This window comes from Haliotis rubra, unplaced genomic scaffold (genome assembly GCF_003918875.1).
Source record: "Haliotis rubra isolate DU_JTF1 unplaced genomic scaffold, ASM391887v1 Scf10, whole genome shotgun sequence".
NCBI classification, from domain to species: Eukaryota; Metazoa; Mollusca; class Gastropoda; order Lepetellida; family Haliotidae; genus Haliotis; species Haliotis rubra.
The window spans coordinates 1624889-1634763 of NW_025764892.1; positions in this window are offsets into that span (position 1 = coordinate 1624889).

Genomic DNA, 9875 nt, shown 5'->3' on the forward strand with positions numbered 1-9875 from the left:
TTATTATCACTTCTTAACATATCATTATGGGTATAAAAGTTAATTGAACTTGGAAAACAAAATAGGTCAGAGCGTGTGCGACAACGCGACATGTCGGAAAGCGCACGTAAAATCTCTAAAGCAAGCCCGGAAGATTGTCGGAGAAAACGTTCAATGACTCATGTAAATAAATGGACGTGTATGTGTGTTTAACATTTTGAACTGTTAGTGGCCCTATCCTTGCCGAAAACATCTAATTAAAAGGCAAAATGACGATATATATTGTCATGATATTATAAACTATCACATACTGCCCTAACCGATTTAAGTACTCGGGATTATTTTGATCAAAGTACCCCAAACCTTACGTGTACTCAAAAGGAACGAATAGTGATGAATGGCATACACCTATGTGGTTTTCCAAAGCAACACACCAAGCAGTAACATGAACGTGTCAGTCATTCATATTCTTCTGTCGGGTGGGGTGGTTAAAGCGTTCGCTCGTCACGCCGAAGACCCGGGTTCGATTCCCCACATGGGTACAATGTGTGAAGCCCATTTCTAGTGTCCCCCTCAGCGATATTGCTGGAATATTGCTAAAAGCTAAACTCGCTCACTCAATCATCTGCCTTGTGTTGATCAGTGGGCAAAACTCAACCATTCAACAATTCCTGGTTTGCGATTTTATTAACCGTTTCACCCAGTCTAATTTTCATACAGGCAATTTGGAGAATAGATACATTCAGATACAAGGTTGCAAAGCGTCAAATATACAAATACAAGGAACCATTGCTTGCGTTATGATGCATACAAAGTCATTTTAGACACTGCTTGATCCGTGAAGATTCGGTTTGGAACTTATCTGCAGCAACCGATGCTTGTCTTAAGAGGCGGCTTACGGGATCGGGTGGTCAGGCTCGTTGAATTGGTTGACACATGTCGTCGTATCCCAGTTGAATAGATCGATGCTCATGCCATTGATCAGTCCAGATTGATTATTTACAGACCGCCGCCATATAGCTGGAATATTGCTGAGTGCAGCGTTGAACAACAGTCAAGACACTGCTGGAACTTCAGTTATATAGATACATATCCTGTTGATCCCTAAGACTTCGCATGACTTGGAAAATAGCAAGTTTGAACTGATACGACGCTCCAAGACCGTAGCAAATTTACAGACACATTACAATTTGGGATATCTGCATGTCGAAAACAAACATGTTCTCTTAATAATCATGACAGCTTGGTGATGTAGATGGTGCTATAGGAACATCGACGGATAGCTAATAGCAGAAAGAGCCAAAGGAGCCAAAGGAACACGTGATCTGCATACGTAACAATAGATTTCGACTGAACAGAAACACCACTGTTATAACTAACGTGCCCCAATATAGGACTTTGGAGACAGGATTAGGCTGCTATGACTGGGATATGCGCTCAATGGCAATCTTCAAATTGTGACAGTCAGTGAGTACGACAGCAGTGAGCGTAGCCCTTCATAGTCCATGTATCAGTTGCCTGCTCCATCACACATGTGTCCGTCCCATTGATAACTGCAAGCAGAAACGTTCCAGACATCAAACACCATTCGTGACCAACTCGTGTTATTCCGGGACAAGCCGAATTGCGACTTGCGATGACCATACACACTATTCTGATGAATGACGGTTACACAATTCGTGGCAACTCGTGTTATTCCGGGACAAGCCGAATTGCGACTTAAACGGTTACGGAAAGGGGCGAGTGGTGACGAATGACCATACACACTATTCGTGACCAACTCGTGTTAGTCTGGGACAAGCCGAATAGTGACTTGGAGGTTACGGAAATGGGCGAAATGGGTACAAATCATTAGTGACTCAGTCGTATTAATCCGGGATAAGCAAATAGTGAGTTGGAGGTTACGGAACGTGGCGAGTGGTGACGAATGCATACACATGTACCATAAACAGCGAGTCAAATTAAGTATATGCGTATAGTGGGTACAAAATCAGTTATTAGGCGTTAAGCTCGATGCCATAGGCCCAATTATGCGTAAAGTGGTTTGGTCAACGTCCAAAACTCAGCTGCCTATTGTGATTTAATCAGTTATTAGGCGTTATCCGACAACGGACCCATTTCGGATGTTAAAGAACAGAGGATGAAAGGTGGTCATCACAACAAACTTGTGCCAGGGTGGAGATACAGTGAAAATTCTTCAATCAAAGTCTTTTAAAGCATATCAAAACAATTATCTTGACCAAGAGCAGTCTTCAAGACTGGATATTTTTATTGTTTCCCAAAAGTCAACATTTGTAGCCCAAAGCGTTAAACCTAAAAAAATACTCGTGTTCCGGAAACTACCGAAAATTAAAGAGTAGAGGTAGGTGCCATCACGTGATCTGACGTCATAGCAGAATTGACCAGCAGTCGGTCGGTGCTTCAGTATAGTGTGTACTAGTCAGCTAGCGTTCTCCATGGCATCACCGCCCGTGAAGACCTGGGTTAGAATTGGTCTTCAGCAACCCATGCTTGTCTTAAGAGGCGACTAACGGGATCGGGTGGTCAGGCTCGGTGACTTGGTTGAGACATGTCATCGTATCCCAATTTCGTAGATTGCTACCCTTACATACATATCTACATAAAATTACCCCTAGTCTAGTAAACTGTCTACTTCGAGAGACAGTCATTTTTATGTGAAATGAGCAAGATTGAAGTATACTTTTGTCTGGCCCTATAACAGTTACACAAAACCCCAAATGAACAAACACAGATCCGCCCCCGATTGAACATGTATAGCCAATAAAACACACGTATGTGTATTCAATAAAACAAACACTTCCTTCGTTTTGTCATCTATCAATGAACAATAGTTTCCGAGGCCAAAACGTGTACAACATATATTCTATTATCGATGTCTGACATATCTATATTTAAAAGAGTTATGTTGACATTATGTTGAAAGGTGTTTGAGATGTACGTGGTTGTGAGTAATGACCATTTATATAAATTACCGGGCAACAAAGAAAGTTATCACTTTCAAAGTAATTGTATAAAAACGCCGGTACAGGTTTGAACCCAAACAGAAAACTTCGCCAAAACCCTACATGGTCCCGATAACAACGCAGCTGAAAGAAAACTTCGTACGAATCGTGCATTTTTCAAAACATGAAAGACGTTATTGTGGGACATTATGGTGGCTTCACGTCAGCTGGCAAGAACCTTCAACTGCAGTCAGTGTATCCTCCCATTTGCTACACAAGCCAGTTGTTACACCCCAATACACATAAGGTCACAGACCACTGCACACACCTATTACCTATTAGTGAAGAATGGGATAGCCCATACTCGTTACAGACATAGAAAGAAAAACGCAACACAATTGATTAGCACTTCATATAATTGCATTTTATATGCATTTGTTTGCAAATCCATGTATATGAAGTTCATCATTCTTCGATGTCTTTTATCATTTATTTCTAAACCACTGATTCAACTCAGCACATATATTTCACATAACAAGAGTCTCAACCAAGCTTAATCAGATGTCCAATGGCATCAAGGAAGTCAAGTGGGGTCCTGGTACCTTGGCGAAGCTGGTCCTTCAGGCTCTGGGTTCTGTTCTCCAACTCCCTGTACACTCGCTTTCTGGTAGGAGGAGCTGCACCGAAGTCGACCTGAAACAGCTTGGCTCGGTCTGCGGACTCGATCTTTCGGATGACGGTGATGAACCTGTAGATGTTCGGATGGTCGTGTGGCAAGGTCCGGTTTAGTCTGTTGTGGAAGCCCTCGAGATTGTTGTTAGTGCGCGGTCCTCTGGTTTGGTGGTGGTTCCACAGGTGCATTGGAAATCTGGCGTCGTCATCCATCCAGCTGGCAACTATGTAGTCATTGAAGTCCACTGAATGAGGGGTGTCAGGAGTTGAGTTCATGGATTCCAGCCAAGTGTCTTGCACCAGATCTATGGGAAGGAGTGGAAGTGCTGCAGCACGTCGAATCCACTTCTGAACACTGGGGTCATCCTTGTAGTCTGGCTAATCCCAAGTTTTGTGTCTTGCGCAATATGGCTTGAGTGAAATGAAAGAAACATTCCTTGATCTCGGCATTAGGGAACTCAGCTTCGACAGCCTGGATAGCTGCAAGTTCAAAGTCTTGAGGTCAGAGTAGAGGGCATGCATGCGGGTTGTCTCTTCTCTAGCTCTTTTCCTAAGACTGCCGATAAACTTAGCCCGAGTGACATTTTCTGGTGGATGACTGTGGTCAGAAACATTCCTGACAATATCTCCAACTGTTGTGCATTTGCCCTTGCAGGTGTTAACAATGCATCGCCAGTGCTGACAGGTCTGTCATGTTGCGGACTTGTTCTAGAGGAATCCTTCAAAAAGAACTTGTGATCTGCCTCGCTGCGATGTGACATACTCTTCTCTTTGTATACCAGTTATGGGTAATGTGCAAGGGTCATCCCGTGCCATTTATAGTAAATGATGTATTGTCTCAATATAATTGAGTTAACTCTACCAAATAGTTAATCCCGCCTTGAGAAGACTGACTGACTGAGTTGGTTTTACGCCGCTTTTAGCAATATTCCAGCAACATCACGGCGGAGGACACCAGAAATGGGCTTCACACAATGTACCCATGTGGGGATTCGAACCCGGGTCTTCGGCGTGACGAGCCAACGCTTTAACCACTAGGCTACCCCACCGCCCCGCCTTGAGAAGAAGAACTCATCTCCAGATAAAAACAACTGAATGTAAATATTAAATGCTAACTATAAAAACATCTTTAGTCAAACCAACATTTCTTGAGTAAAAAAAACATCAAAACTGCTTGCTCTTAATCCCTTTGATCCATTTGACAGTTAAGCTGCTTTGCTATAAATCCTTCTACTGAGCAGTGTGGGCTAGTCCATTATTGTTGTAGGTATAGCAGTAATTAACCCCCAACCTGACTGTGTAACAACTGGCATGTGTAACAAATGGGAGACAACCGCAGTCAGAACAGTCAAGTCAGTTAACATGCGACCCATAGCCTTTGAGATATTATGTGATGCGCGTGATTTACATGTGCATTCCAGTATGCATGGTAATGATCGTCTGACCAAAACGTGTTCTTGGTTTCAGGTGGCTCGTAATTAATGTTCATGTGTATAAGCATCATTACAGGACGAGGACAAACAGCAAGGGTCACACTCATCAACAACTACGTACACCCGTTGACATCGACACCCTATACTGACCTATACTGACATCAAAGTAGGTCAGTGGGTTTTATAACACCTTGTACAAATGCGAACTGAAACTATCATCCTCAATTTGCCATGTGATAGAAACACACAAACACATTCTTTGCGCTTTCTTTTTATCAGTGGTTACCCATGCGCAATAGGCAGTAACATGCTTACCGACAGGTGGCGCCAGCACGTACCTTCAATGATCGCTCCCAGCATGAACATACCGTACGTATTGTACGTATTGTACGTACTGTACACAAAGCCTTTACATCCGGTCATCACCTCTCCCGCACCACAGGTCAAGGTCAGTCTCCTTCCGTGTTCAACTTGTAAGGTCTTTACTTGGCAGGAAAGACTGGGACTAGTGCAGCAGATTATTTTTTGGTCTTGAACAAAATGATACAGAAATGCATTACTTTGACATTGCAGCGAGATCCACTTGAAGAGAATTTGAATAGGATCTTGATTGATTGATTTTGATGCATTTGCTACTTTGAAAGCAATGTTACATTTTCCGTTCACATTTTCAGGAACTAAACGTCTACTTCAAATCATGATCTTGATGCATGCGTTCTGAGTAACGTTCTCTTACCCATGTGGGGCGTTGGGGGTAGCCTAGTTGTTGAAGTGTTCGCTCATCATACCGAAGACCTGGGTTCGATTCCCCACATGGGTACAATGGATGAAGCGCATTCCGGGTGTCCCCATCGTGATATTGCTGGAATATTGCTATAAAGGGCGTAAAACTAAACTCACTCACTTACCCGTATATGTTGAGAACTGCATTTGACAAGACAGGTTTGCATGTATCTGCCCACAGTAACTGTACGTCGTACATGATAACGTGCAGTCTGCAAAATAATTAAAAGCAGCAGAAATTTGAGGCCTTACAATCGGTTTTCCAATGATTCCGAATGCTATTTTCCCGTACGATCGCTTCCGAGTAATACACATAGAGGACGCCATTATTTACAACAGTGAGTAAAACTGTCGCTGAAAATAACGTTTTTGTCAAGATATCATCTTGCGGAAATATAAGCTAACAGTAACCATGTTATCAGAAACCCCTAAGTATATATACTGCAGGTCAAATATCTGTGTTTTATGTAATTTCATCTTGCGTCGCCATTTTGTAAGTTTGTAAGTCCCGCCGAACCCTAAACAGTAGCCGTTGTCTGATTGGTTAAATCCGTTCGGCCGTCTCGGTTGCACGGTCATAGGTCGCTCAAAGATTAGCTGACGCGACCTTCTGTTAAGGTTTGTTAGACTCAGTATAGCTGTTTAACGAATAATACTCAGCCTAAGTTTACTTAGACTGCATTCGTAACCAACTGGTGTTATTTCGGGACAAGGAAGGTTAGAAAGGTGCGAGTGGTGAAGTCCATACAGTCCCTGCACCGCTTCCTTTGTCAAGCCCTTTCTGAAATGCTAAAGTCCTAAAAGTGTGTGGGTTGCGTTTCGTAGGAACATGTCTAGATTTTCCTCAGGTTCTGAATTTTCCATTTAATAGGTGCTCATTTTCAATCACAAATGGAATTGTTTCTGTTTCTATAACAATTAAAGCCTAGTGGTTAAATAAAGCTCGTCTACACTGAAGAACCGAGTTCGATTCCCCAAAAATGACTTTTAAAATATTTGTAAAGAACATTTCTGTTGTCCCCGTCTGGTGGAATTTCAAATATTAGCTGAAAACAATATGAATCCCCCAGGACACTCAAAGACGTTGCACCACTGGCTCCCTAGAGCATAGGATATAAACCCTCTGTTAAAGATTGTTGATTAGTTACATACAAATACATATTATTGTTTTGAAACTCGTAAAGGATTATAATGGACGTATAGTTGACAATTGGTCGAGACGCAACAGTGAACCAAAGCAGGTCCGATACAAGCCCGCATGACCATCATATGTTCACGTGTTTAATCAAACCATTACCCTTGCGCAGATTTACGATGTCAACAAACGCACGCGCACCTATTTGACATCAATTTTCACCGACAATCGCTTTAATCAGAGATTTTCTTATTTAAAAACTTCATATTTACCGAGAAAAGTTCTTGTAGCATACGTTCTTGGTCATGTTCAATATGACGATCCCTATATTTTGCATGATTCTTTCGCCAAGGTGACAGCTGGGTATGAAGCTGATGACAATTTACTCTGTATTAGTTTTTATCAATAGCACCGCGCTCATTCCATATGTTCAAGATTGGTTTGTTGTTTAAATTCGCACTCAGCAATATTCGAGATATATGTCGGACGAGTCTAAATAATCTTGGACCAGACAAAGTGATCAACAGCACGAGTATGGTGTACGAATGACATACGATGACATGTGTCAGCGAGCCTGACCACCGATCCCGTTAGACGCCAAAACAGTCACGACAAGCAACGTTTGCTGTCAACGCAATGATCTTGAGGGAAATATAAGTTCTCCTAAAAGTAACCATGTTCGTCAGAAAAGAGACATTTATCACAAATATGATCCACATATCTATTTTTCTTATTGACGTTCCTGTTTCCTTCGCCATTTTGTAAGTTCATTTTTAAGAAAACAAGTCCCGCCGAACCTGTAATACAGTATGTGACTCGTTAATTGATTGCTTAAATCCGTTAAGATATAAGTCTCAGTTGCACGGTCACAGGTCGCTCAAAGATGAACTGACGCGACCTTCTGTTAAAGGTCACATGCAACGTAAAACACAACTTTGCAGACTTACCGAAACAAATCGTCAAAAATGCAAATTCAACTTATAAAGTTGAAAAATAACGCGATGAAAAAAAACGCGCGAAATCGGAGTTCAAACGTTTCACTAATTTTCCCCCGACTTTTCCGGGGAAAACTGGTTTCAACAGCTGGGTTGCGCTCATAGCACGTGCGCAGTGAAATAGGTTCGCGCAGCTTGGAAGCGGGTTGTCCGGTGAATACTCGGTGAAGGCTTTGGTGTGAGCTATTGTTCTAATGTTTTGTTGATATCTCACAGGTGCGAGCTTTTTATATGTTATGACAGTAAATTAACTGTTTATATAATTTCATTTGTCTATTTCACCACACGTTCTTCTTACCGAGTCACTTTCTCAGTTCGATACTTAAAAGCAATGTCATTATTTAGCGTTGACAGAATTTCTAACTGTGATATAGATATGTCGTTGTCACAGACAAAACTCAATGTCTTGTTTTATTGACACCTGTGTGTCTGCCTGCCTGTCTGCTAATGACAATATTCAATACACAGCTGCTATCACTGACCACATGCAATTTGAACTTAACACCAATCAGGCTATACACCATAAACAAAATGCATTGATTTATGGCCCGAGTTCGGTCTCTGTCACATGATGTAATTACACAGACAGGCAGGTGTGATACTTGAACACATGACATGTTATGATGTCTGTTGATTGCAAAATGTTATACACCAAAAATGAGCATGTATTTACAAAACCCAACATCTCTATATATACACACACAATGAGCCGTGAGGGAATCTGCAAATGAACCAGCCGTTACACTTGAGTGCACACCCACCCGCTCTGACTGGGTTCGGTATCCCGGCTGCTTCGTTTCTTGGGAAGTAAACCCAAGTACACAATATTGCACTTTTGATTTGCGATTGTACGCTTATAATTTTGTTTATATGTTTTTTCATAACCAGCAATGTATATTATATGTCATGAATAAGTGATAATTGTGTTTTAATTATGTTTGATTTTTTGGTTGCATGTGACCTTAAAGGTTTGTTAGACTCCGTATAGCTGTGTAACGAATAATACTCAGCCTAAGTTTACTTAGACTGCATTCGTAACCAACTGGTGTTATTTCGGGACAAGGAAGGTTACGGAAAGGTGCGAGAGGGGTTACGAATGATTCTCGCCTAGTCTGTCCCACAGTCCCTGCACCGCTCTTCCTTTCCGTCAAGCCCTTTCTGAAATGCCAAAGTCCTAAAAGTGTGGGGTTGCGTTTCGTAGGAAGCATGTCTAGATTTTCCTCAGGTTCTGAATTTTCCATTTCATAGGTGCTCCTTTTCAATTGAAATAGAGTTTTCTGTTTCTATAAGAATTAAAGCCTAGTGGTTAAAGCGTTAGCTCGTCACACTGAAGAACCGAGTTCGATTCCCCACATGTGTACAATGTGTAAAGCCAATTTCTGTTGTCCCCCGTCGTGATATTGCTGGAATTTTGCTTAAAAAGGCTCTCCCCAGGACACTCAAACACCGTTGCACAACTGGCTCTCTAAAGCACAGGATGAAAACCCTCTGCGTGTTTGCACATATATAACATTTGTACATATATTGTATTGATGCATGCCTAAAGGTTTACAGTGGACGTATAGTTGACATTTCTAATTCGGACACAACAGTGAACCAAAGCAGGTCCGATACAATTCCCAATTATGACCATCATATGTTCACGTGTTTAATCAAACTTGACTTGACTTGCGTGGATTTACGACATGTATCAACTCTTGTACCAGCCACGTGCACCTTTCACGAACACCAGGTTTCACCGTTGCTCGCTTTAATCAGAGATTTTCTTGAGACTATTTAAATGGAATTGCCTTCATTTACCGAGAATCTGGAAGTTCTTGTAACATCTATCCATGGTCATGTATTCACACTGAAGATCCCTCTGTTTGCAGCATCTCGCCAAGGTGTCAGCTGGGTATGAAGCTGAAATGACAAT